The sequence below is a fragment of the Ursus maritimus genome, unplaced genomic scaffold, assembly GCF_017311325.1.
Source record: "Ursus maritimus isolate PB19 unplaced genomic scaffold, ASM1731132v1 scaffold_22, whole genome shotgun sequence".
NCBI classification, from domain to species: domain Eukaryota; kingdom Metazoa; phylum Chordata; class Mammalia; order Carnivora; family Ursidae; genus Ursus; species Ursus maritimus.
In genome coordinates this window covers 23,978,549-24,006,269 of record NW_024424675.1, presented here as the reverse complement: position 1 = coordinate 24,006,269, position 27,721 = coordinate 23,978,549, and the positions used below count along the sequence as shown (strand labels likewise).

At 44.1% G+C, this 27,721-nt stretch overlaps 1 protein-coding gene across 9 annotated transcripts in view; it reads right to left on the bottom strand.

Annotated features, from left to right (window-relative positions):
- Positions 1-27,721, bottom strand: part of RALY (RALY heterogeneous nuclear ribonucleoprotein) — a 79,785-nt gene that overhangs the window by 31,821 nt on the left and 20,243 nt on the right. For 8 of the 9 annotated variants that reach the window (XM_040638184.1, XM_040638188.1, XM_040638191.1 and 5 more), the window contains exon 2: positions 13,155-13,237. The exons of the other annotated variant lie outside the window; for it this stretch is intronic. The gene's annotated coding sequence lies outside the window, so the exon portion shown is untranslated. The remainder of the gene's footprint in view (positions 1-13,154; positions 13,238-27,721) is intronic. 9 annotated transcript variants of the gene reach the window in all.

The window sequence follows — 27,721 nt, the reverse complement described above, 5'->3', positions numbered from 1 at the left end:
GGAGAGCATCCAGAATGGACCTTAGAGGAAGAGTAAGTTTCTCTTTATAGAATCCTTGAGGTGTATACATAAAATGCCGTAAATAATCTTTCCAATGACTCCATTAAGCAGGTATATTAACTTCCACATTTTATAGATAAGAAAATTGCTCTCAAGGGTCAAGTAACTTATCCAAGATTACTTTGTCCCAGTATGTGCCAAAGCTGGGACTCAAATCCAGATATATCCAACTCCAAACCCTATGCTCTTTCCACGTTGCTTCTCTGGAGATTGGGGCTGGACTTCAAAGACAAGCCTGGATATAGACTGAAGGATAAGAGCAGGCTGCTTATTCAAATGTGGGGATATCATGAACATGGGTGCAGAATTTAGCAACATGCTGTCTTTGCAAAGCGTGGTAGTTCAAAGACACTGGCCAGAACAGTAAATTCACATGACAAAGACGAAATAAAAAAGCTAAGGTAAGGGCACACAACACAGAACCATTAAAAGATAGCTGCTCTTGCCAACTACATGGGTCACAACTTGATTCCCTTTTGCTGGACACTAAGAAAGGGAGACAGCATGCAGAAAATAAAAAGCCTGGGGCGCCTGGGTGGCACAGTCGTTAAGTGTCTGCCTTCGGCTCAGGGCGTGATCCCGGCGTTCTGGCATCGAGCCCCACATCAGGCTTCTCTGCTAGGAGCCTGCTTCTTCCTCTCCCACTCCCCCTGCCTGTGTTCCCTCTCTCTCTGGCTGTCTCTGTCAAATAAATAAATAAAATCTTTAAAAAGAAAAAAAAAGAAAAAGAAAATAAAGAGCCAGAGACTGGGTGGCAAAGGAAATCAAGCTCTGCCACTAACTAGATAGGTGGTCTCAGGTAAATCACCTGTCTTCCCTGGGTTTTTAGTATCAGGGTGTTGAAATAAAAGGGTATCTGAGGACCTCTCTAGCTTTGACCTTCCAGGAATCACACTGTTACCAGGTCATGTGTGCAAAGGTGGGTCTGGGAAATGCTAATTATGTGATAAAGAAAAGTAGCCTGAAATCCAACACCACAATGGTGTGACAGGACCCCGGGCACCAACACAAGAGGAGGGAAAGAGAGCTGAGTGAGGGAAGAGAGAAGGAAGGGATTAAATGAGATTCAAGTTAATCTTGGGTCAAAGCCAGAAGATAGCAGGAAGGCAAAGGCAGGGAAGCTGAACCAGGATGGTAGCAATCCTGGCCTTGCTGATAACTTGCTGTATGGCCCTGGCTATTGGTCAGTCAGCCTCATTTTCTCAATGGCCAAGTGCACCTCAGGGCCATGTATGTTTTGGCCTCAGCTGTTCCCTCTCCAACCTGATCTCCTGCTTCTTTCCCCTTTAGGGTGCTGCTCCAGCCACACTGTCTACCTTCTAGCTTTTCTACAAACATGCTCATACCTTGGGGACTTTTCACTTGCTCTTCTATCAGCTGAAAATGATCTTCCTCAGAAAGGGGTTCCTGGCCATTTTTTTAACCCTTTACTTCTGCTTATCCTTCTTCATAACACATACAAAATGATAAAATAACTAATGATTTATTCATTTTCTGTCTCCCCCACTACAACAAGTTCCATGAAGGCAGTCTGTTTTGTTCACTACCATATCCCAGCTCCAAGAGTATTATCTGGCATTTGCTGAATAGAGAACTGAATGGATGGATGGATGAACTACTGGTCCCGAAAGTCCATTCCAATTCCGGCATGCAATGATTAACATATGGGCCTGTGGAACTGGAGAATATCTCAGAAGTTTAAGCCCAAGTAAGCTGGGATCTAACCTGTCCTTCTGGCTCCATTTTTTAACATTCGCTTTGCCTCAGTGGATCTTCACAAATTAGGTCCAAATGTAATACACACACTCTAACACATAGCTACACACATGCACAAATAGACAAATACATTACTTAATTCAAAGGTAATTATCACTTGCTATGTATGAAACACAACACACACATAGTATTTCCTTAACCTGAAATATCAGACCTTACACAGTTTACCCAACTTACTGTTAACTTTTAACCCTAACCACATTCCATTCCTGAAATCCTCTACTCTGGCTACACTGGACCGTTTACCCTTCTCTGAGACATACACGTAAGCTTCTGCATCTTTGTCCTAACTGGTCTCATTGCTTAGAAGCTGCAGACTCCCCTCCACAATTACCAAATACTTCTTTCACGACTGTCAAATACCTCATCTTTGAAGTCCAACTCAGATATCACCTTCTGCGAAACCTCCCTTGATCTCTGAGGCAGTTAGTGTTCCCCTCCTCCATCTTCCCGAAGCACTCCACAGTAAGATCTCTACAAGTATATGCTTCCATTATAGTGATCGTCACTGCAGTCTACTTACTTTACCTGCCTGTCCTCTTTAATCAACTACAGGCTTGACTATGAGTTTGCCTTCTCCATATCCCTAAGGACCTATATATCCCTGTGCCTGCCACAAGTATTTATCAAATTGGGTGTTAACATGGCACCACAACTAAGAACACTTCCTAACCTTCTTTGGTAGACTCAATCAGGCAGTTCTTCCTTCATACTGTCCAAAAGTTGGTTTCCCTAATATTTCTACCCACTAGTATGAACTTTTTGGAACAAAGAGCCGGAGGAAGAGAGGGACAGAGAAGCAGCTGGAAAGAAAGAGTCATTGCAGAGCCTTGAATGACATCCTAAAGAGATTGGATTTATTCTACTAGAGGTTTTAGGAGCAGGAAGTGATAGGAATAAGAAATGTATTTTAAAACCCATGGAGAGAGAAAGGAGGTTACACTTCAGGGGCAAAGACTGGAGGTGGGGAGAGGAGTTAATTGACAACTAAAATAGTCCCAGTGAGAGAGGATTACAATTTGGCCTTGGGTGGTAGCAATGAGGAGAAGACAGGCAACATGTTCAGAGACAAAATCACATAATGAAAGCAGTTACTTACCTCATCCGAATAGAACTCTGTGCTCAAAACTAACTTCCTCTAGATGGAACTATGTAACCTCTTTGCATCCAGGATGGCCCTGAGGGAAACCAGAAGCAAGGAAAAAGCCTCCTTGACCAGAGGAAGATGCAAATCTAGGAACAGCAAAGGCCAACCTCCAAGCCAGTGAGAGAACTGTAGAAGAACTCAAGATCTTGCTGATGGCTGCTACCAGAAGCTTCAGCAAACAAGTCGGGTCTGTGCCCTGAGGAGAAAGGTGCCTTCCTGGGTTGGGACAGCTCTAGCTAGCTTTAATGCATACAAGAGGCTCTGATTATTTTCAGTGGTGATAGGTTAAGGAAAATTATCCAAAACTTAGAAATAAGGCAAAAAGATGACTGTGTGACCTTTTAAAGTCACGTTAGAACATTTTTTAATGTACATCTGAGTTCTCTGACGCTCATCTGATATTTTCGGAGAATGGAATTTTGTCTGACCTACCATTCACAAATGGTTAGAGCCAAAATGTTTTGAAACTGCAAAGTTAGAGGTTTATGTGTAGAAAACAGAGATGGTGCACGTCGAAGCAGAGAAGATAATGCCAAAGTTTACATTTTCATTAGGACATTATCAATTTTGAATCTAATTTAACAATCTAATTTCAGCAATCCTTTTTTTCACTAACAACATGAAATTCAGTTTCTCAGCTATTCTCCTGGTTTCCACTCTCATAAGTTAAACAGAACTTGACACGTGCTCACCATATGTATAAGAATTATGCCCTGACAAAGTACAAACACCCACAGGCCTGCCTATCTCAGAAGAACCAGATGCAAGGAGGCACAGGAAGCCTGACATCCAGGCACAGGATGTTAGTCAAGTGGAATAGTGGTCACTTATAAAATGACATGAAGCTCAGTATAGTAGAAAGGGCACCAGGCTGAGTCACAAGACCTGCTAATTTACTATATGATCCTGGGCATATTATTTACTGCCCTTTGCTGGGCCTCAATTTCACAATTATAAAGGGTTCCTCTGTAAACTCAACGACTGTTAGTTAAGGTCTCTTCTCTGACATCTTAAAGTTCCATCATTTTATGGCAAATGATCCTGGGGAAAATGCAGAGCCAAAAATATATCCTCTTACCCCACTCCTAAAAAATGTATCATTAGAAGGGGGGTCTCATTAAGAAGGCTAGCAGTTGAGTAGCAATGGGTGAGGTAGGGGACAAATAGCAAAGGGCTCAGAAAGGACAGAGACTAGGGGTCTGCCCCTTTTGCAACTGAAGACTGGGTGGGACCCAAAGCCAGGGACAGAACCCTTTCAGGAAAGGCTCAGACTCACTGGCCTAACCAAGACTAAGGATTTGGATTCTAGCTACTGGCTCTGCCACATAAAGGCAGGTGGCTTCAGTTTCCTCATAGTGTGATCTCTGCAAGTCAAGTGCTTTGTAACTGAAAAACGAGTACAGATTGGAGGACCTATTAGAACAATCTTATCCCTAAATCTCTCATGTGTATGTCTTTTCTCTTGCCAGGTCCCCTGAAGGAGGCCTATCAACCTTGAGATGTATAGATATTCTCTCTCCCTTCCCTGCATTTCAGAGTTGCTGTCACAAATGCTTGAAATATTCCCCTCATTCCATTCCGAAAATGACAAGTACACTCTTTAAGAGGAATTTAGTGTTCCATGTTGAAGATGGAAACCTGGCCTCCTGCTTAGTGCTTGGATCTCTGGGCCACACACCTGGGTCCTGGAGAAGCTGGTGTGAGACAGGCAGAGAAGAAACTCATGGGAAAATGGCAATGAAGGCATGGAAGATATTCCCATTATGCTAAAGCCACTAAATGCCCATTCCTGGGCACTCCTGAATAGTCTACCCTCAGGGAGGGCTGAGGCCAGAGAGGCAGTATGGTACTCAGGGAAGAGCTTACTATGGGATCTATGGGGTTAGGAGGGCTGAGTTCAAACTCACCTCTTTCACAGACTAGGTGTGTGACCTCAAGCAAATTCATGTACTTCCTTGAGCCTCAACTTTTCCCTCTGGAGCTATTAATAACTCAATGAATTACAAAGATTAAGGGAGATAATCAGTTTAAAGTACCTAACACAATATCTGGCACATAGCAGACACCTCAATAAATATTACTCCCATCAAGAGGGAAAGGGCAAACAGCAAAAGACAAATGAATGTGATTCCCATGACAGGTAGGGAGGACTTGGGGACAAACCCCAGTCAGCAGCAGATCAGAGCTGCGAATTGCTCAGAATGGGAATGGGCTGATTTGGAGAGTCTGATGTGCTATTCTAAGAGCATCTGGATCCTGTACCAGCCAAAGCAAATCAAAGAGAAGTGCTTATGGAGCGCCTGTTTCTAAAACAAGTGCGGGCTGTGTTATTGACACACGCCACAGGGGAATTGAGAAGGCTGTTGGCAAAAATGTTAAGAAAGCTGACATGCTTTCAGTTCTAATATCTGCTACAACATACACATGAGTACAACTGACCTTGGCTCTAGAGAAGAAAACTCTGGATGGAGACACAAGAGACCTAGGTTCTGGTCTGAGCTCAACCCTGAGCAGGTGACTTTACCTCTCTATCCTCAGTTTTTTCTTTCCTCCCCCAAATAATGGTAATTCTCTTATGCCTCCTACTCTATTGTCACTCTGTCATCATTTGCAGATGATGATACTACAGCTCTGTAAGATTAAGCTAGTACTGGTAGGAATTTGAATTCAAAGTCAGCTGTCAAAGCCTGTAGTCTTTTTACTCTGCTGCATTACCTTCCAATGTTAAATGAGGGGTTGGACCAGGTGGACCAAGGCATTCCTCAACTTGAAAATGTATGATTCTTAGTGGCCTGAAATTGTGGTTTCAAGAGCATTCTAAATACTCTAGGGCTAGACAAAGCTTGGCTTGTTAAGCCTTCGCATATAAATGAAATCCTCAACGCCAAGGAGAGCCAGAAGAAAGTGAACAATGAAATTTTAGAGAGCCCTAAAGAAGCCCTTGGAGAATACATCACCTAATCTGTTTTACAGATGGGGATTAAGGCTGCAGAAAGAGAAATAGCTTGACTGGGAATACCAAGAAAGAGTCCGGTAATGGAGCACAAACTGGGTCCCATGCCTCATGGTCTCTCTCATACTAGGTATCTACTCGGTCTCCAACCTTCTGGACCATTCTGATCCACTCTGATATTTCTTTTCCAAATGCTGGGTGACAAGCAGGTCACTGCCCCTGAAGCAGACTCCCAGACACTTCCAACATCTGTTCATTGCTAGATAATGGCTCTTTCTCTGTAACTGTCCTTGCTGTAGCCTTGAGCAGGACTGAAACTGAGGCTTCTTTGACACCCTCTTGACTTTTTGTTTCATCTTGACTCTTTGATACCTTTGAACCACAGACCCATGTGCCTTTAGAGGCACGGAACTAGAAGGGACATCAGCAATTATAGGTCAACTTTCTACCTCATTCCTTCTTTTTAGAGCAGAAAAAACTGACGCCCAGAGAGACTAAATGCTTTCCCAAGGCAGAGTTAGCAAAACAGGGTTAAGAGCCTGGGTCATGATATTCACCTTCTATTATAATTTGACACTGAACACATGGTATCAGAGTTTATTTCAATCACTAGTGACTGAACATGCCTAGGCCAGGCATGTTTTTCATCATCTCTTACTAGCATCCCAATAACTACACAGGCATTTTTGTTCCCCATTTTGCAGATGAGGAAACTACAGCTCAGAGGTACAGAGGAAAGGTGTATACTGTAGGTAATTTTTGTCTCCTGCCCTACGCACCTAGTGCAGTAACTCTTTTGACATATCCTAATTGGGAAGATGGGGCAGGTGGAGGCAATGAGGGAAGGGGAAGGCACTGAGGGCAGGGGACAGTGGAGATTCAGACAATACAAAATGACAAATAATTCAAAAGAAGCAATTTCTGCTTTGGTGTTAACATGGGTCTCTTGTAGGATAGTTCTGTTATTTTTCTGTATCTGCCCCCATTAAATCGTAAATCCCCTCAATTCATGCTCTACTCATCTCAGGGTTCTAACACCATAGTTGCTAACAGACCTTGATTTCCTGATCTATTGTTTCTCAGTTTCACAGCTTGGATTTTTGATCCCTTGACCTTATTCTTAGGCTCAGGACCCTGCCTCTCTGCCACATCCTTAGAACTGCCCTCTAGCTGATCTGACCTATAGGACCTGTCAGTCCCTCTTCTGTCTGGCTGCTGCTCCAGTGGGACAAAAAGATCTTTCTATAGTTTTAATGAAAACTGGGGAAGGAAGAAGGGAGGCACAGAGCCCAATATAGCCCAGGGCCCTTTGCATACTATTTCTTCCCCCCAGGTGAACTGGACCTTATTGCTTTCCCGTGACAGCAACCCTCAAGAAAGCCGGCTGTTTCTGGAACCAGAGTGGGCAAAACTCCTGGGTGGAGAAAGAACAGGGACAGCTGCTTCGTATATGAGTTACTCCGGCGGCCTCCCTAAGATTTTCTCCACAGAATTCCCTAGGAGCCATCCGATTATTACTTTGGCAGACAAGGAACCTCCTGTCTTACTAAGCTATGAAGTCCATTTTGGTCAGACATTCATCCCACACCCTGAACGATAATAATGCACTGCTACTGCCCTTGGACCTTTTCAGATTCTGTCCCTGGTCCCTGTCACCAGAATTACTAACATGAATAGTCCCTTACATTTGTATGGTATCTAACAGTTTCATACAGCACTTAGTTGACATGTGCCTGACACAGTTCAATTGTAGAAGTTGTTATTCTTTGTTTATAGATGAGGGAACTAAAGACCAAATAAGTAACAAGCCCAGGCATTGCTCAGAGCTCTTCTACATCAATGTTACCTAAGGGATCTGCATTTAAGCCTTATTTCTTAACAGAATTAAATTTCTGCTTAGAATCTCAGTCATTAACTGGCAATAGAGGTATTCTGCAAGGTCTCGAAAGCCATCTTGAAGTCTTTGAAGTCTATGAGGTGTGCAGCTACCTCCGCTAGCTCTATGTATCAGGCGAAATCTCCTCAGAAGCCTGGGGAGCTCTGGCTTTCCATGTACCACCTGCCCTCCTGCTGCACCACCCCGATCTCCTACATGAAGTTCAGGCCTGACCCGAATCCTGACTTGGCACAGGCAGGATTGAGGCTGCCCAGCACTATGGGTCTAGCCCTAGCCCCCTCCCTCCCAGGGGTAACACATACTATACAGACAACTTGTCCACCCCACTGTTTCTGAGTTAGGCCCTCTTGGAAGCTCCACATACTGAAGACCACTTGTTTCGGTTTCAAAGCACCTTTAAAAAAAAAAAAAAAAAGAGCAAACCAGCCCCTAAGAAAGTTGAAGTTAGGAAGTAATAAAGATTACAGAAAGAAATCAGTGGAATAGAAAAACAATGCAACCAATGGTTGGTTCTTTGAAAAGACAACAAAACTGGCAAACATTTAGCAAGACTGACCAAGAAAAAAAGAGAAAAGATTATAAATTACCAAAACCAGGAATTTAAAAGGGGATATTACAACTGATCTTATAGAAGTTGAAGGGATTATGAGGGAATATGATGAACAACTTTTTTGGGGGAGGGGGGGGTAATACCATGAACAACTTTCTTTCTTTATAAAAGATTTTATTTATTCACTGGGGAGAGAGAGACAGAACACAAGCAGGGGGTTAGGAAGAGGGAGAGGGAGAAGCAGACTCCCTACTGAGCCAGGAGCTGGATGCGGGGCTTGATCCCAGGACCTGGAGATCATGATCTGAGCTGAAGACAGATACTTAACCATCTGAGCCACCCAGCCCCCCCAGCCCCCCCAGCCCCCCCACCCCCCGTGAACAACATTAAACCAAGAAACTAGTCAACTTAGATGAAATGAAAACATTTCAAGAAAGGCACAAATTATCAAACACGACTCAAAAATTAACAGAAAATCTGAGCAGACCTACAACAAGCAAAAAAACAAAAAAAAACAAATCAGTAATTAAAAATCTTCCAAAAGAGAAAGCCCAGGCCCACACTGGCCTCCCTGATATATTGTACCACACAATCAAAAAAGAAATTAATACCTACCCTTCACAATGCTTTCAGAAAACAGAGAAGGGGGAAATACTCTCCAATTCAATCTATGAGGCCAGTATTACTATGATACCAAAACCAAAGACATCACAAAAAACAAAAAACACAACAACAAAACAACCAATATCCCTCATGAATGTAGATGCAAAAATCTTCAGCAAAATAGCAATGCAAATCCAACACCATCTAAAAGGATCATACACTCTGACCAAGTGGAATTTACTCTGGAATACAAGGTTGGTTTGATATCCAAAAATCAATTAACGTAGTGCCATCTTAGAATAAAGAACAAAACACATACAATCTACAAAATCCAACACCCATCCATAGTAAAACCTCCCACTAAATTAGGAAAAGAAAGGAACTTACTTAGCCTGATAAAAGTCATCTACAAGAAACTCAACAGCTAATAACACAGGAAAAGACTGAACACTTTCTTCCTAAAATTGGGAACAAGGGAAGAGTGTCTGCTCTCACCAATTCTATTCAACATTGTGCTGAGGTCTTAACTGATGCAATCAGGCACAGGGATTTTTTTTTTTTTTTTTAAACTGGATGTCAGATTATATCATTCCTCTACTCAAAACAATCCAACAGCTTCCCGTTTCACTCAGAAAAAAGACCTTCATGATCTGGGTCCCTGTCTACCCTTACGACTTCTCCATATTCCATTCTCCCTCTTGCTCACTCCACTTCCAGCCACCTGGCTTCCTTTTGCTCCTCAAACACAATAAGCAGGCGACGGTTTCACGGTCTCTGAACTTGCTGAACTCTAAGCCTGGAATGTTATTCCCCAAGATATACACAGAGCTCACTACCTCAGTTCCTGCATATTTCTGCACAGATTTATTTTCTCACAGAGGCCTTTTTTTCATCACGAAGTCCCTCTCTGTTCCCTTACCCTGCTTTATTTTTCTTCACATATTCATTTGTTTATCTGTTTTCCTCCACTAGAATGTAAACTACAAAAGAAAAAACTATTTAGTTCACTGCTATATTTCAAAGCTGTGCCTGGCACACAGATGACACTCAATAAATACTCACTGAACGGATGTATTAAAAAATAAAGTTTTATATAGGAGAATGAATAAAAAGAAGGGGGGAAAACCAGTGGCTCAAGAGGCTGAGAAAGACCAGGGTTTCAGATCACAGGAAAAGAGCCAACACAGGGTAATAGAAAAAAACTTGGTTGTCTAGAGCTGGATTCCTCTGGGTTCTAAGCTTAGCTCTTCCAATCACTGCCTGTTTGTCTCTCTTGAAGCTTCAGTAACTTCTAAAATGAGAATATCACCACCTACCTCCCAAGCTGCTATGAAAATGAAATCAACTTATGTAGAGCATTCAGTATAGCATCTGATAATATAGTAGACATTATAAATAATTTAGCGTTTTCTGATACCTCCGGCCTCAAGAGCAACCTGGAACTACCTTAAAAATTACCAACTCCACTTCACTGAAGCACACAGATGTCTGTAGGACTGCTGCCTCTAAACTGAATGGCCTCCATACTCGTTTTAACTTCTCTTTCTTAACATTCTTCTTTCATCCTTCCCTTACTGTTAGCTCTCAGCTCTCACCTTTCACTGCTGTTAATATAGCAGCTCCTCCTCCCTTTTTGATATGCTGCTTTGAATCTTATGGGGGGAGGGGGTTTAGAAACCAGATTGCTAAACCTGTTACAACAACATATAAAAATAGGAATAAATTAGTGCTCTGCAAGGCTTAAGGATGACAATGCTTTGCTTCCTTCTTTTCAGTTGAAATTTGTTTTTAGTAGAAACTTGAGTGTGTTAGATAAGTTAGCGAGACACTTTTTTACATGGAATCATTCATACTTTGGAACAATCAATAATGGAACTTCTTCAGAGGGCAGCTGGTATAAAAACAGTAAGGTCCAAGCTCAGCACCCAGGCCATGGGAAAGCCAGAAGCTACAGAACTTAGGCTAACCAGACAAAGAGAGGTGGCAGCAAGAGCCTGGAGATTCAGAGTAGGAAGGAAGGTTGGCTAATGTGGATTCCAAGAGCACCAGGTTGGGGACAGACCCCTCTGTACACCTTCAGGCAGAGAGAAGGACGAACAGAATGTCCAGAATGTACAACTGTTACAGGATGTAAAGAGAGTGGCCTGTATCACTGCCCAAGGGCAAGAGAGAAAGATGGTGGGAAAACTGGATGACTGACCATGGCCTCTGACAAGATTATGAGGCTATCGCATAAGTGTCTTTCCCACTAGTAGTTGGAGGGTGGGGGTAGGGATGGGCAGGGTACTTAAGGCCAGAATAGGAATAGCCTTCCTTTTCTGAGAGGATAGTAGGAAATAAGGCAAGATCTACGTGGAATTAATCAGTGAGTGCAGACACACGCTGAGGATGGGCCCTTGAGAAGTGCTTTAATATCTGTGCTAGCAGCGGCCTTGGAGCCAGGCTGTGTGAATGCATTTAAACCTGCACTCTGCAGCCCACCTGCTGCAAATCATGCTGCCAATGCTGCCTGGCTTTATCTGTGTCTTGGAATCCCTTCTCTTGTGGAAAGATTGAGCTTCAGGCAGCATCTGCACAAGAAGCAGAGAAAGAAAAGGGCATGGGAGAAGATTTACAGCACAAATATCCAAAGGAAAACCTTCCCTTTTCCCTTTGGGGAGTGAAGGAGCAAATAGGTCAGGGACTAAGGTGCCAGGGATACTTATAATGCTTTCTTCTCACTTTCTCTCATTTCGGTCATGCTGCTTTACAATTCATAGAGCTTTCCAACTTGCATTTCTCATTAGATGCTCTACAACATCCTGCAGGCTGGTATACACACAATAGACACGTGGGGGTACAGGGAAGCCATTTTACAAATAGGGGAGGGGAGTTTGTCCAAGGACAAATGTTGAGAGAGAAGATAAAAACCCAGGTTTCCGGGGTGCCTGGGTGGTTCAGTCGTTAAGCATCTGCCTTCGGCTCAGGTCATGATCCCAGGGTACTGGGATCGAGCCCTGCATCGGGCTCCCTGCTCAGTGGGAAGCCTGCTTCTCCCTCTCCCACTCCCGCTGCTAGTGTTCCCTCTCTCGCTGTGTGTCTCTCTGTCCAATAAATAAATAAAATCTTTAAAAAACAAGACAAAAAAACGCCCCAGGTTTCCCAGCCTCAATCCAACTGTCCAGGTCCCTATCTCTGCTGGCCCAAGTGTTTACAGTATCTCATGTTTTCTTCTCCTTCTAGTTATATTGTGCCTGGGCCTCTAACTGCTATAAGATTCTATCTTTTAGCCCCTGGCTCCCTCACTAGACATGCCACTGCCTCAGAAGGGACCCCCAACTCCTACCTGCCCTGCTGGGCCCCTCAAAAAACTAGACCTCCTTCCTGAATCCCTAAGGAGGTCTGTCTTCTAGAACTTTATAAGAAAAATCAGGATTCCAGGGAGATTAGCAGTCCAGGGAAAGCCTGCCAAGTCAGGGAAAGCAATGGTATTTACAATTAGACTGTCCAGGTTCTAACATCAGCTTTATAGATTCTCAGATGTGAACCCCAGGCAAATTATTTGGGCTTCCAGAGCCTCAATCCCCTCATCCATAAAACAGGGTTTTGTCTAGATTAAATGAGACCATAACACAATTGGTTCTTAGTGTGTTGATTTCCCTTCCCATCTCACCATCCGCAGTTTCCCTCTAAGTTTCCTCTGACTTCCCCTTCACATGGCCCCAACTCTTTCACTCCACCCTCACCACCATTCATAATCACATTTTCCAGGACTGATAAAACTAGTTTCTGAAGCTGACCTATGGGCTTGGTAGGTCACAGTCAAGACTGCAAACGGGAAAGTTTGCAAGGGCTATGAGGTCATGTTAAGAGAGCTTAAAGGAGAATGGGCTTAGCTGCCAGGTCCAGGATAACTTCCAAGACAAAGCAGCTGGCAGAAGCCAGAAGGAATTGAGCCTGCTTTGCCTTATTCACCGCACACAATCTCAAGCCATCTTATGGCAGTTCCAAGAAAGCCAAGTTCAATTCTCCTCCCAGTACAGGAGCCTGCCTATACCAATCTCTCGGATATAGAGTAGGAGAGTAACTGCCTAGAAGTTAGCTGTATTAAAGATAAAAATAATCCCCAAACTAATTACCTGTATCTTGGCCCAAGCTTGCCCACAGTTTGCCCAAGACCCTCACTCACCAGTACCAAGGCTGAGCTCAGCCCACAATAGTCTCTTCTGGGTCACAGGATCAGTACCAGCTGCCTCTGGGAACAGGGCTCACCTAAAACAGAGAGCAGTCAGTCAGGGTCCCGATCAGAAAAGGCATGAACTTAGGTCAACACAGGCATTCCAAGTTCCTGCTCTCACATATCTTGCATCTTTGCAAAAGACAGGTTGATAATTAAATACATTATTTCAGGTTATGCTAAGTGCTATGAAGAAAAATAAACCAGAGTAAGGAAGGAAAAAATGGCAAGGAGTGAGAATGAGGCCTATTTTAAATAAAATGATCAGGGAAACCTGGCAGACCTGGGTGGCTCAGTCGATTAAGTGTCTGCCTTCGGCTCAGGTCATGACCTCAGGGTTCTGGGATCGAGCCCCGAGTGGGGCTCCCTGCTCAGAGGCGAGTCTGCTTCTCCCTCTCCTTCTGCCCCTCCTCCCTGCTCATGCTCTCTCTCAACTAAATAAAATCTTTAGGAAAAAAAAAAAAAAGATCAGGGAAACCTTCTCCAAGGGGTGACCACCAGAAAGAGACCTGAATGAAGCGAGGGAGTAAGATCTGCAAAGATCTGAAGGAAGGCTGTTTTCAGGGAAAATACCAAGTACAATACCCTGCAGCAATAATAGGCAAGAATAAGCTTCTTATGCTTAAACGAACAAGAAAGTCAATATAACTAGAACACAGTGATGGAAAGAATGAAATACTAAATATATATGGAGGAATTAATTATGCTCCCTATTTTACATGTGAGAAAACTGAGGCTCAGAGGTTAGGTGACTTGCCCAAGGTCAAAGTAAATCAGTGGCAGAACTGGGAATGGAGGGGCACCTGGCTGGCTTAGTAGAGCATGCAACTCTTGATCTCGGGGTTTTGAGTTCAAGCCCCACACTGGGTGTAGAGATTACTTAAAAATAAAATCTTAACCAAAAAGAACTGGGAATGGAATTCAGGTCATCTAGACAACTCTGTCTCAATCTTGGGCCACGTTCCTCCAGCTTAGATAACCTGGACCCCAGATGGGACAAACTTTCAAGCACTCTAAAATTGGTTTCAGGTTTCTTTACTCATCCCCTCCTCTGTTGGTGAGGATGGCTGAAAAACAGAAATGGCTATATTTACCTGGAATGTGGAACAGAGGAGACCCCGGGGTTAAGGAGAACAGAAGCACATGGCAAGCACTTTAGTAAATCCTTTATTTGTATTAACTCATTTAATCTGCACAAAAATCTTGTAAGGTTGCTGTGTTATTTCTCCATTTTACTACTGGGGAAATTGAAGACACAGAAGTAAATTTGCCCAAGTCACACAGCTAACAGAAGGTAGAGCTGAGACTTGAACCCAGAAAGTCCAACCTCTGGGGCTTGCCCTGCCCTCTTGGACCATACTATAACAACTTTTGAAAAACAAAAGAAAAAAGACAGGAAACATTCTCTAGTCCTAGCCAATATGGCTCAGAGCCTCGTTTACCCCCAGCCTTAAATCCTCTCCATTTAGTTGTAGTCCAGGCTTCTTAATACCCAATGAATGACTCTTGAGTCCTTAAGTCAGTCGGTTCCAGATGCTTCTCTATCTCTAGCTACTGTGAGCAGAAAGTGAAAACCATGAAAACAGCCACTAACATTGACTGTACCCTTTGAAATAGACTAGGTTCCAGGCTAAGAATCTTACATGCACTATCTTATTTCAGACAAAGAGAGTGACAGTTGTTCCAAGACATGGGTAAAGGGATCTCTGGGGGGCTCCAGGCCTGGAAGCAAAGCAGCAAATACATGGAACTGAAGGATCTCTGTAGGCCTGGGTCAAAGAACAAAGGCAGAGATACTAGGAGGTAGGCAGTAAGGGGAATGGACTATTAGCACCTCCAATTCAACATGTCAACAAACTGAACTCATCTCCTCCTTTTACAGTTCAGCAAATGGTATGACCATTCTTCCAAGTACGGAGACTCCAAATGTTCATGCTCTCCAAACTCTCCTTTCCTCCTGCCCCATTCCCACAACTGCCAAGTCCTCATGGTTTGTTGTTGTTGTTCTAAGAGCTCTACATCTAAACTGTTCTTTATTCCCTACTGTGACAACTTCCTCTTGGTTCAGGATCTCAGTATCTCTTGCCTGCAAGGCTGGAATATTTCTTAAAATTTATTGACATTATAAAGACAGACTGTTATAGTAGTCTCTTCTCTGGTCTCTTCTTTCAGTAGTCTCTCCCTATCCCCTCCTGCTCTAACCACTGGGTCCACACCACCAGACTAATGTTCCCAATGCCACTCCCCTGCTCAGAAAAGAAAAAGGAAAAAGGTCGTGGCTCTCAATCACTTTAGTTTGCTAAGTATACCTTCTTCCGGTCATCATCTGCCCTACCTCTGTCATGGGCTTTCCAGCTCCCATCCTTTTGTCCACGCTGTTGTCTCACTTGGAATGCCTATCTACATTTGTACATATTCAAATTCTTCTTAATCTTCAAGGCCTAGCAAATCTATGAAGTTATCCTGAACCCTTTTTCTCATCACTCTCTGTCATATTCTTGAATCATCTCTAACTGTGACTACACCTGGCTCTGGCCTCATCATCAGCTAAAGCCTCAATACCAGTTCCTCTGTTCCTTCTTCCCTGTCAAGATTCCTGTTGGTTCCAGAGAATGAAGACCTAATCGGTTAAGATTTCTGTTCTCGTTCCTGCTACGCTTGATCTATCACCAAACAAGGGACCTGGGTTCTAACCCAAGCCTCAGATTTCTACAAAATGGAGATACAAACCCCATCCTAATTACAGGACAGGGATTTTGTGAGAATCATTGCAATAACACAAAAGGAGGTGGGGGAAGAGTTAGAATGGGAGATTCCAGGCCAGGTCTTTAACAGCTCTTTCTTTCACTGCACAACACTGAGCATATTTTTAGAAGACTTCCAGCCAATCAATCGAAAAATACTTCCTGGGCCTGGTTGGTCATGGTCACAGCTCTAAGTTAGGAGTGATAGATGACACAGGAATGAATGAGAACACTTCTTATCCTTAGGCTCCTTGTATTCATTCCAGGGTGGGACTATGTGAACTTCCTGCAAAAGGACTACTACTAATACTAGGCAGGATCCAACAGTTCAAAGAGTGTTCCATGTATTGTAAAAACAAAGAAATCAGGCTGACTGGAGGTGGCCTCAGAAGTTTCACAGGAGGAAGGACTTAAGCCAGGCCTTGATGCAGAATGACAGAAAAGACACATGCTACTATGCACCAAGCACTGGGCTAGGTGTTACGAGGTTAACCCTCATACTACCCTGTGAAGAGGTGATGGCATGCCCATTTTATATCCAAGGTAACTGAATATGGGCAAGGTTAAGTGCGCCATTTAAGGTCAAACAGCTAGTAAGTAGGGGTGCCTGGGTGGCTCAGTCGTTGGCGTCTGCCTTTGGCTCAGGTCATGATCCCAGCTTTGTGGGATTAAGCCCCACATCAGGCTCCCTGCTCAGCGGGAAGCCTGCTTCTTCCTCTCCCACTCCTCTTGCTTGTGTTCCCTCTCCTACTTCCTCTCTGTCAAATAAATTAAAAAATCTAAAAAAAAACAAAACAAAACAAAACCAAACAAACAAAAACCAGCTAGTAAGTAGCAGAGCTAGGATTTGAACCCAAGCCTGCTTTACTTTGCTCCAAAGCCTATATATGTTTACTTACTTACTTCATGATCTAGAGAACCAGATAAACTCTACATTCTTTCTACCTTAAAATATGATGATCTGGGGTACCCAGCTGGCTCAGTCAGAAGAGCATGAGACTCTTGATCTCAGAGTCATGAGCTCAAGCCCCATGCTGGGTATAGAGATTACGTAAATAAATACAACTTAAAAAAAAAAAAAAAGAATCCAATGGTTTGAACGGGGGAGTAGGGGAGGAGGTTTACTGCTGCTAATGTCTTCCCCATAAGACTGTAATTTTATTGGCAGGCTTAGAGTCTTATTAACTGGAATAGCCTAAGTATCTGACACAGAGCCTGGCAGTTTATATTAAGGAGACACTGTGAGTGAATAAATGAATGAATAAGCACCTTCCCCATGAACCTTTGTTCTGAGGTCTAGAAGTAAGGTCCAAAATCTCAAGCTCCATGTTATGACTCTTACCCCAGTATCTTTAATACCAGCTACCGACTAACCTGTTGTCTGATGGTTCCCTTTCCCCATTCTTGTTTTCAGGAGTTAAGGGAGAGAAAAGGATAAGAAGGGAAGATGGGTGGGTAAGAGAAAAGAGAGGGAGAGGAAATGCGTGAAAGGAGAGAAGGTAAGGAAGGAGACAAAAAGGAAGGAATTGTCTGAGGCCCAGACTTTGGGAAAGGTTTCTTTTTTGGTACTAGAGCCAAGGATTTATTTATTTGTTTGTTTGTTTTTTTAAAGAGCAGCCATAGGAATTCCTCTTTATAAATTTTAAATGAAGGGAACTTGCTTGTTCAAAACCCCAGACTAAATCTACCAGCAGGTGCAATGAAATTCCTCAGTTCTGACCACTATCCTGCCCCAGCCGAACCCTCACCTGGTTTAGGCTAAAGGGTGCAGAGGTCAGAAGACATACAGGTTCTTCTGATACTCCTCTGCTCTTTCTACAAGGGTTATGCCAGGCTAGTAAGCCTTGGGAATCCAACCTTCCTTATGGATGAGGAGACACTAACATCCTCTGGATGCTTCACCACAGCTCCCTGTCATGAAAGCTTTGTTGAACCCTAAGGGGAAAGCATTACTCCCTTTCTGCTGAGTTCCTCAAATGTGTGTGAAAGAACTGGGGTAAAGATGTGGATGACGGAGGCAAGGTCCCTTCAGAACTCTAGATCCTGGATCCTAATACAGCTTAACCTTCTTTAGGTCTGATCTGCAAATTATACACATATATCTCCCCTTCTTCCTCAATTAGTAGAGAAAGCACTGGGCTGACAGTCAGAAAACCTAACGGCTAGTTCCAGCTCTACCTCTAATTCACTATGTGACCTTGGACAAGTCCTTTCACCTTCCTGGACCTTTGTTTCTTTATCTGTAAAATGAGGGAGCCAGAATCTGCTCTTCTGAAAGATCTTCTGAGGGATCAAAAAGACTGGCAAGAACAATAAATTTACTTGGTTTTATATGAATGGTAAAGAAGGAATGAGGGAATGGTCTCTTAAGAAAGAAAAAGTGCTATACCACCTTTCAGTTGAAGGGTCTGCTCTGAGTGAAAGGATTAGGAAGAACTGTGGCAGACAGTGTCACCATCTGTACCTCCATCAAAAGACAGGCAGCACTTCAACAGATGACTGGATTAAGAAGATGTGGTCCATATTCAATGGAATATTACTCAGCTATCAGAAAGAACGATTTCTCAACATTTGCTGCAACATGGACAGCACTGGAGGAGATAATGCTAAGTGAAATAAGTCAAGCAGAGAAAGACAACTATCATATGATTTCTCTCATCTATGGAACATAAGAACTAGGATGATCGGTAGGGGAAGAAAGGGATAAAGAAAGCGGGGGTAATCAGAAGGGGGAATGAAACATGAGAGACTATGGACTATGAGAAACAAACTGAGGACTTCAGAGGGGAGGGGGGTGGGGGAATGGGATAGACCGGTGATGGGTAGTAAGGAGGGTACGTATTGCATGGTGCACTGGGTGTTATACACAACTAATGAATCATCGAGCCTTACATCGGAAACCGGGGATGTACTGTATGGTGACTAACATAATATAATAAAAAATCATTAAAAAAAAAAAATGTTAGAATGTTCAAAAAAAAAAAAAAAAAAGACAGGCAGCAACCAAGACTTAAAACAACTCATGAACCACATGCATGCAAGATCCCAACAGGTCCAAGTGGAGAGAAAACAAGAACCACTACAAGTCACATACTGCTCAGGAAAAGTAAAAATAGTAATAATCAATTCAGTGGTGAAGAGCTCAAACTCTACAATCAGTCATCTGGATTTGAATCCTAGCTCTGTCTCTTAACTAGCTTTGTGACTTTAGGCAAGGGGTACTGACCTTCTGTGCCTCAGTTTCCTACATTTATTAAAAATGGTTCCTGCTCTGGGGCGCCTGGGTGGCTCAGTCGGTTAACCGTCTGGGATCGAGTCCCACATCAGGCTCCCTGCTCAGCGGGGAACCTGCTTCTCCCTTTCCCTTTGTCTGCTGCTCCCTGATTGTGCTCTGTTTCTCTGTAAAATAACATAACATAACATAACACAAAACAAAATAAAACAAAATATAAAATACAAAGTATTTAAAAATGGTTCCTGCTTCATAAATGTTTTATTGGGAAAAATAAATGATACAGCATGGGAAAGCCCATACCTCAGTGCCTGGTAAAAGTGACTCAGTAATAGGTATTGTTATTCCATTTAAGTACCACAAAAGGATGATTCAGAAGCAATAAAAAGGCCTACGAGGAAAAAAAGAAATGCACATTTGCCATTACCTATTACGTATCATGTCCTATGCCCAAAGCCTTAATTATTTTCATTTATTCCTAATAACCTTTTGAGGTCAGTAAAATTATCCCTATCTTACAGGAGGAAACTGAGCCTCAGAGAAATAACTTGTCTAATACCAAACAACTAGGAAATAGAACTTACTGGAACCAAGGTATGACTCCAAAGACTGTGTTCTTTCTACTATGTATCTTGCACTTTCTCATGCTCAAAAATAAGAAGCCCCTGCGACTACATATAGGCACCAATAAGAAAGTTTTAGGAAATGGACCAAATTCTCCCAATTTATACTTGATGAAGCAACTACTGGTTTTGCATGCCTGGAGAAAAGATGGGCAGGGATGGAATGCAAGTATACCATCAAGATCCAGACTTCCAAGACTTGGCTTACCAGGCCTTCCCAAGGGGCTCTCAGCCGGTTGTTGCAGTAAGAGAGGAGAGCAGGACTATTCCCAAACTGGATACCACACCCAAAAGGATAGGATGTTCTAAGACTATATCAAACAGTCAAGAAGCCATGAGAGGTTCAGCCTTGGCTGAACTCAAATATGTCATCAAATCACCTAATACTGGGAGGGAATACAATGCCATGAACATCTTTGCAAGACTATGTACTGTGTCCTGGATGAGCAAATTGTCTCTATTTCTGGAAAGCACTTTATTATGGCCCAGATGACTACAAGTTAGTCTGAAAAGAAGCACTCCTTCCCCTGGGTCAGGCCATTATTTTGGAGCATTCCACAAAAAAAAAAAAAAAAAAGAGAGAGAGAGAGAACAAATTCTACAGGAGAACACAGAAACCAGAAACTACAGCTGGCAACTACAGGACAGGAGCTAGGAAGAGAATTAAGAGATTTGGGGAAGAACTTAGTCTGGACATCAAAGGCTTTTGGGAGGGTGGGGAACCAAGCAAAAGGCCTGGGACAAGAAAAGGGAGTGCTTCCGGGGGCTAAGGAAAGATTCTGATAGAAGAAATCATCTCCTACATTTGTCAATTTTTTTTTTTTTAAATAGCATGTCCCTATCGAACCCTTGCTGTTCATAGAAGAACATCTCCAGGGCCTACAGGAAGACTGACTGAAAGAGGTATTGCTGAAGTGGTATTTTCCTCTGGAGAGGGAAAGGAAAATAGAAGCCGGGTTCTCTAGGCCTCTGGGGTGGCAACCAAGACAAGAACGAGCAGCCCTAGGAAATAATCGTAGCATAACAGCTCCAAACACAATCAGACAGGGCTCACACCTGCAGGTGGCCTCAGTCCCACTTCTGCCCCGGTCAGCACTTGAGGGTGCACAACTGCCTACATCCAGCAGGGAATATTAGATTGGCCACTGAGCAAAGAGCCTTTGGCTTAGGAGCCACACTTGCCAATCTATTTTAGTTCTTTTCCAGCTGCACCCTAACCTCTTGGCCTCAAAATGAACTGCCTCAATCCTTGTGAGGCCTGCTTTTCCCAGCCTTGACCGAAACCCATGGTCTTGCAGTTCTACCAGACTCCTCCCACTCACAAGGATACCTGACCTTGACTCTTGTGACTGACTCTATTGTGTGGCTGCCTATGCCCAGGCATAACAAACCAACTGGCTGTGGTTTGCCATGGGGGCTAAAAAGATGACTCACCACATCATAAAAATGCAGCCAGGTCACAAAATAGCTCAGTAAAACCCTCCTCTACTCCCAACAAAGACAGGTGTCAGGATGCCCAGCATATCACAAAAGGAGGCCCTCGAGGGCAGCTGGTTTCTTACTGACAGGTGACATTAGGGCTCTTGAGCCTAGTCCATGTCCATGTATGAGAACATCATTTATGCCATAAATAGATGAAACTCAATCCAGGCAGTCTCTAGGCTGCCTGGAGGAATGTCCAGAGAATACAACAGATGTGCAAGACAATCATTCTTGCCTCTGAATTTTCTGAACAGCTAACAGGACTTCTCCTTCCTCGGCTGAAGCTGTCTCCAGTTTCCCCCTCCTCCTTCCCTAGAAGAACCAACCCTGCAGGAATCATCAACGGAGGCACCAGTAATTACTGTTTTCTTTTTTCCATGCTAATGAGACAGTTGGATGGTTCCCCTTCCCCCTTCCTTGCTGGATGGGAGAATCTAAGGCTTTATGATCTGTAACCCACACACCAAAGCTTGGGCCAGACAGCAACCTGCAACTGAACTGTGTAGACGATGGCTTTCTGTCCCTGATGAGACCAGAGCTGGAAGAGGCCCCACCATTTTAGAAAGGGCAGACCAGAGTGGGAAGAGGATCTGTCCAAAGTCACAGACGGAAGTCAGTGAAAGGGCCAGATTCCTACTCCCAATCAGGACGCTTCCCACAACATCTAGACTTCCTACAGTAGAGAATGACTTTGGAGGTGTCCTCAATGTGGAGCCAGGAACTGCAAAGTTTCAAGTTCACATACTGGTTTTGGGGTTTTTTTGTTCGGTTTTTACAGAAAGAGTGCACACAAGCATGTGAGTGGGGATGGGGGCCGTGGAGAGGAGCACAAGCAGAGGAAGAGAGAGAATCTTAAGCAGGCTCCACGGCCAGTGTGGAGCCAGGCCCAGCGCAGAGCCAGACACAGGGGGCTCAACCTCACGACCCCGACATCATGACCTGAGCAGAGATCAAGAGTCAGATGCTTAAACCAACTGAGCCACCCAGGCTCCCCTATATATAATGGTTTTGAATAGGTACTTAAAAAGCAACAACAATGTTCTGTAGATACGGACTCAGCCCCAAGAATCTCAGTTCTGGGATGGAAGGGCAGGATCGAGAGAGATAATGCCAATTTTACCCCAAAATTAAAATCGCAGGTAGATGGTCAGGCAAAAAAAGAATCTGTACATTTTAGCTGGGATTCAGTTCAGTTCTGTGAAGACTATAGATACCAAGGGTGGTATCCAGAGTTAGCCTTAAAAATGAACTTCAGGTCTGGTGGCTAAAGGAGGTCCTGAGGACAGTACATTTGGACTTCAGTCTGCTAGTCCAATCCTCATATGTCACAGATGAAGAAATTGAATCTAGCACTACCGGGAGCTTCAGAGGAGAGGACCCACGGTGCAGCAGCAGGAGTGAAGGATGTTACAGCCTAGAGCGAGCCAGGGCCTGCCTGGATAGACACAGTCAGAAAAAAAGGAAGACAGGGTCTCTGGGAAAAGGAGCCAGTATTTGAAACGGCGGCACTGAGAAGAAAATGGCCCAAGTTTTTAAGCTGGGATAAATTGTAGAATCTAACAAGGCTTATTTTTTTTAGCCTGAAGACCAACTCCTGTCAGTCTCTAAAACCTCTTTCTTTTCCCTCTGTCTATCCCAGCTCTACCATTTCAAGTAGGAACCAGCAACTCCAATCCAGTCCTTGAACTAATTCTGACTCCAGGCAGGAAATATTTACATCAGTCTTAACTGCAACCTCCATCCCCTACCCACAAGGTCTCTATATTAACACTTCCTCCCCATTTGCTACCACAGAGTTGACAGTGGGCTCCCTGTGGTATTCCAGGATACTGCCAGTGCTGACCACCAGACTTCACCTTCTAGAGGTCACAAAATCATGTGCTCTATTCTATAAATGGGCCTGAGTCCATGTGATAACCCCTGCCTTAGTCACATGCCTAACAACACAGGCCCTCCAAGGACTAAAGCCTAGCTCTGAATCCATGGCCGGATTTCCCCATCAGTGGCCATCCTCCAGAGACTGCCTAGGAACCTGAACTTGCACTTGAGTCTGCTGCCCTCCCCACCCTTCGGCAGAGAAGGCAGCATGGTACGGTAGAAATAGCATGCAGACAGACCAGGGTTTGAGCCCTGGCTCTGACACCTAAACTGCATATCCCTAGGCACTATTCCTTAACTGCTCTTGTGTATCCTCTTAGAGCTCTCATCACTGTTTACCTGTCTCTGTCCTCTATCACTCTCCCCTACTTGGGAACAAGGAATATTTGTTTCCCCATATCCTCGATGTCAGTCACTATCTACTGAATGATCCTCTAAAACTAAGTTCCCACTGTCTGTAAGATAGGGATAATATCGCCTATCTCAGAGTTGTGAGATAAATAGGAAAAAGTCCCTAAATTGCCCAAATCAACACCTTCCTCTACTATATTATGGATGCCCAAGGCCAAATGTTTGCCTGTCCTGAACCAGACTGCCCATCCTAGAGAAACCTGCCTTGCTGAACCTCTAGGATCACATGGACCTGACCTCCAGAGCCTGTTCCACTCCAGTAATTAGACTGAGTGCTAGTTCCTGGAACCTGCCAGTAAAAACAGCTAGAGATAGGACTACTCTCCTCACAGTCAAAGGCAGTGAATTTCGAGTAGATTTAGTGTGGGAATATACTAATATTTTAGATTGATAAGAGGGAGGGAACCTGGGCGGGGGGGAGGCTGTGCTCTGAAATCAGGGTTTTAGAGAAGAAATCTCAAATTTCAAGAAGTGGCTAAAGTCATTTGTACTGGAGCCCACAGAAGGACCAGAGCCGTGAAACAAAGGAGCTGAGATCACATAGTTAGCTAAAGGGAAGTAAGTTTGGAACCCACCACTGCAGTCTCCCCATCTAGTGTTTTTTCCTATCCTGCAGGGCAGATGCACAAAGTACTAGGAAAAGGGGAGGCATAGGGGGTTCAGGGAGCAACTCCTAAGGAATGTCAAATGGTACTTATGCAGTTTCTGGCTGGGAGAGGTGACTGAGAAATCCAACCTTTGGTTTTACAGAGGCCTAATATGCTCTAGAAGCTGAAGGGCAGAAATTCAATGTGGCTAGAACAAGTGTGAGCAATTAAGGAAGAAAAAGAGTACACAGTGTCCTCAAAGAAATCATGAGCCCCTCTCTCACAAGACCAGCTGTTCTGGGTGATCAAAACCCTCTTGCCCACCCAGCCCCAACTTCTCAACTCAAACTATGTTCCAGATTTGAGGATGTGTCTTTTCCATTAGAGGGCGCTCAGACTTACAAACTGGAAGTGAAGCACAGAGAAGCAGCAGAGTGCAGAGTAAGAGCGCAGCACCAAGAGGAAGAATCGGATTTTTTTCCCCCAATTCACCATATTCACCTGAACTTCTGAGGAACTAAGTGATTTGTCCAAGGTCACACAGCTAATAAGGGCAAATTAGGATTTGTTGGCATCCTTCTTTTGTGACCATGATAACTTTCAGCAAATCTGAACTTTACACAAAGTTTTGAGAGGCAGGCAGAGCTAGTGTCCTCTGCTACATCATGTCGTCTCTTCTGAAGAGTCTCATTTGATACCTCCGATTCATTTCAGGTCTAATCTCTTACAGAACTTTCATAATTACCTTCTAACTCAGACGCCAGCGAACTTTTTCTGCATAGGGCCAGATAATAAATATTTTAGGTTTTGTGGGCTATCGCAGTCTCTGTAGTATTCAACTCTGACACTGCAGTATGAAAACACTCATAGAGGAACAAACAAGTGTGGCTGTACCCCCGTACAATTTTATGAAAAGAGGCAGAAGATTGGATTCAGCCCACAGACCATAGTTTGCTGACACCTGTTCTAAATAAGCTGTCTCTAATCACCCTGTCTCCCAATCCATCATACACACTCGTATGACAAGCCCTGTACCCTCTTGGATCTCCTTTGCCTACAGGATAAAAGTTTAAACTCTACCCCCACCCTCTACCATATCCTTCCCCTGCACACTGTACTCCAATCACAGCAGGCTATCACCTGGCAACTTCCTACCTTTCCCCCCACGCTATTTCCTGACACTGGCAATGCCCTCCCCATTCCTCTGCCAATAATACCTATTCAGGGACAAGTTCAAATGGCAACACCTGTGAAAAGTCCTTGCTTGCCTTACATAGTCATCTATATATGGCTGTCCCTCACCCACCCTGCCTCCCCACTCCCCCACAACTGTCAGCTTCACAGGGGCAAGCACTGTGTCATAGTCAACTCTATATCCCTTACAGTACCTAACACAAGTACCCACTGTCCGATGACTGAACAGGCCTGGCTTCTAGGCTAAAAGGAGGTCACTAGAACATGGGGACCTTTGTTTCTAACAGAACCATGAAATGACTCAAAGCATCAACAGAGCCTTCAGTCTGCTTCAAGAGCTGCCCCCCTCTCTCTCCCTTTTGTGTTCCCTCAAGACTAGCCAGATAGCTAGTTTTACTAGGTGGTTCTAGCCTGTGCTGAGATATGTGAAAAGAGGGATCTTGTTTTCAAACCTCTGTCCCTGACCTCAAACTGTATCCTTAGTATCAGCCATAAATTGATCCCAGACCCATATTTAGCCCTGTATCAGGTGACAGCCTTCTAACAAGCACAGATCCCTGGTCCCTGAAGGCAGGGATTTCACCCAGGGAAAGCCTCAGGGCCTGCAGTCTGACCTCAAATGAAGAGGAAACTCAAAAGTCTGTGGTAAGAATCATCAGGAGCGGGGCGCCTGGGTAGCGCAGTCGTTAAAGCGTCTGCCTTCGGCTCAGGGCGTGATCCCGGCGTACTGGGATCGAGTCCCACATCGGGCTCCTCCGCTATGAGCCTGCTTCTTCCTCTCCCACTCCCCCTGCTGTGTATCCCTCTCTCGCTGGCTGTCTCTCTGTCACATAAATAAATAAAATCTTTAAAAAAAAAAAAAAAAAAAAAAGAATCATCAGGAGCATCACCTCTGCGAAGTGATCTCTGCTGAGATCAAACGTCCTAGGCAAGCCTACAGCCCACAAGTATGGCTGTCCTAGCTTGGGTAGGCTATGAGGCCAAAGACTATACTGCTGATGGGAAAAAACAAAACAAACACACAAAAAAATTTTTCTCCTAAGCCCAGAACAGAACAACATTCCATCTGGGTAAGAGAGCTTGTCACAGGCATGGGGTACTTAGCATATCTGCCATTCCAGGATTACGGCTGTCAAATTTTAATTAGGGTAATTAGAGTTAAAAATGTAATTTCATTTCAGGGGTATTCTGAACAGATTCCATTAATTTCTTTTTTGAAAGTACATAGAAAGGAGGGGCAGGCTGAGTGGAGCAAAGATTTTACCATGGGAGAAGCGAAACCCTGTGCCTGGGCCAGATGAGCTTTCAAACCACTGCCTAGAACCCCCAGCACACACCTCTGCAGGCTTGGCCCAGAGAACGGAGGGCTGCTGCTCTGAGCTTTCTTCCTTAGTTCCCTCCCTGAAACTAAGTTTCAGTCAGCATCTGCTAATAAATCTACCTCCTTCTCCCCACCTCCTGCTCCTGTATTACTGCCATTCAGTACCTACTATTACAGCCCCAAGTCTGGCAAGGGGCAAGAGTTTAGGGCTGTCAATTTGATTTGCTACATGTTAGGGAGTCCATTAATGTCCACCCCTTTGTCAGGAGTTCCTGGTCACATTTTTATGCTTTTCTTTGTGCTAATTCCCTAGTCTAGAGTGACCCTCCCTGCCTTGCCTGCCTCAACTCGTCCTCTTCCTTCAAAGCACAAATCAAAGTCATCATCCCCAGGAAAGCCCACCATCATGCCTGTAATCCTAGAATCCCTTGCACATGCCTCCATTAAGGCATACACAGAATACTGTGGTTTGTTTCCTTGTTTGACTCTGATGCTAGATTGTGAGGTCTTTCATGGCAGAGACAGGGTCTTCATATGGGAATCCTTAGCACTAGCACAAAGCCCTGCCACACTGGAAATACTCAATAAATACTTGTTGAACGATCAACTAACTATAGGGGGAATTTGGTCTGACCACAAGCGGTAGCTGCTGAGCATGTTAAGCCCTCTGGTACTATGATGCCTACAAATATCCAGTCATGAGTCCCTTCCCTCTCCTTGCACAAAGCCAGACTGGAAACCTGACTCTGCAATCCATGAAGGAGGAAGTCCTCCCATTGATCCCAAATGATGACTGATCTCTCCCATTAGAGCCTGCTCATTCCTTAGGGACCTTGCAAAGGAGATGAGAAAGCAAAAGCAAGCAGAGCATCTCCCCTCCCACCCCCCCCATCCCCTTCATCAATGATTTTAGAGAATTTCCTCCAGTCTTTGAAGGGCTCCAGGGAGAGGGCCTGAGCTCCAGTTCAATCTGCAGAAAGATAAGGGATGGCCCTGGTAGAAAACACTTCATCAGCCTGGAATCAGTGCTGCAAATGCTCAGAAATG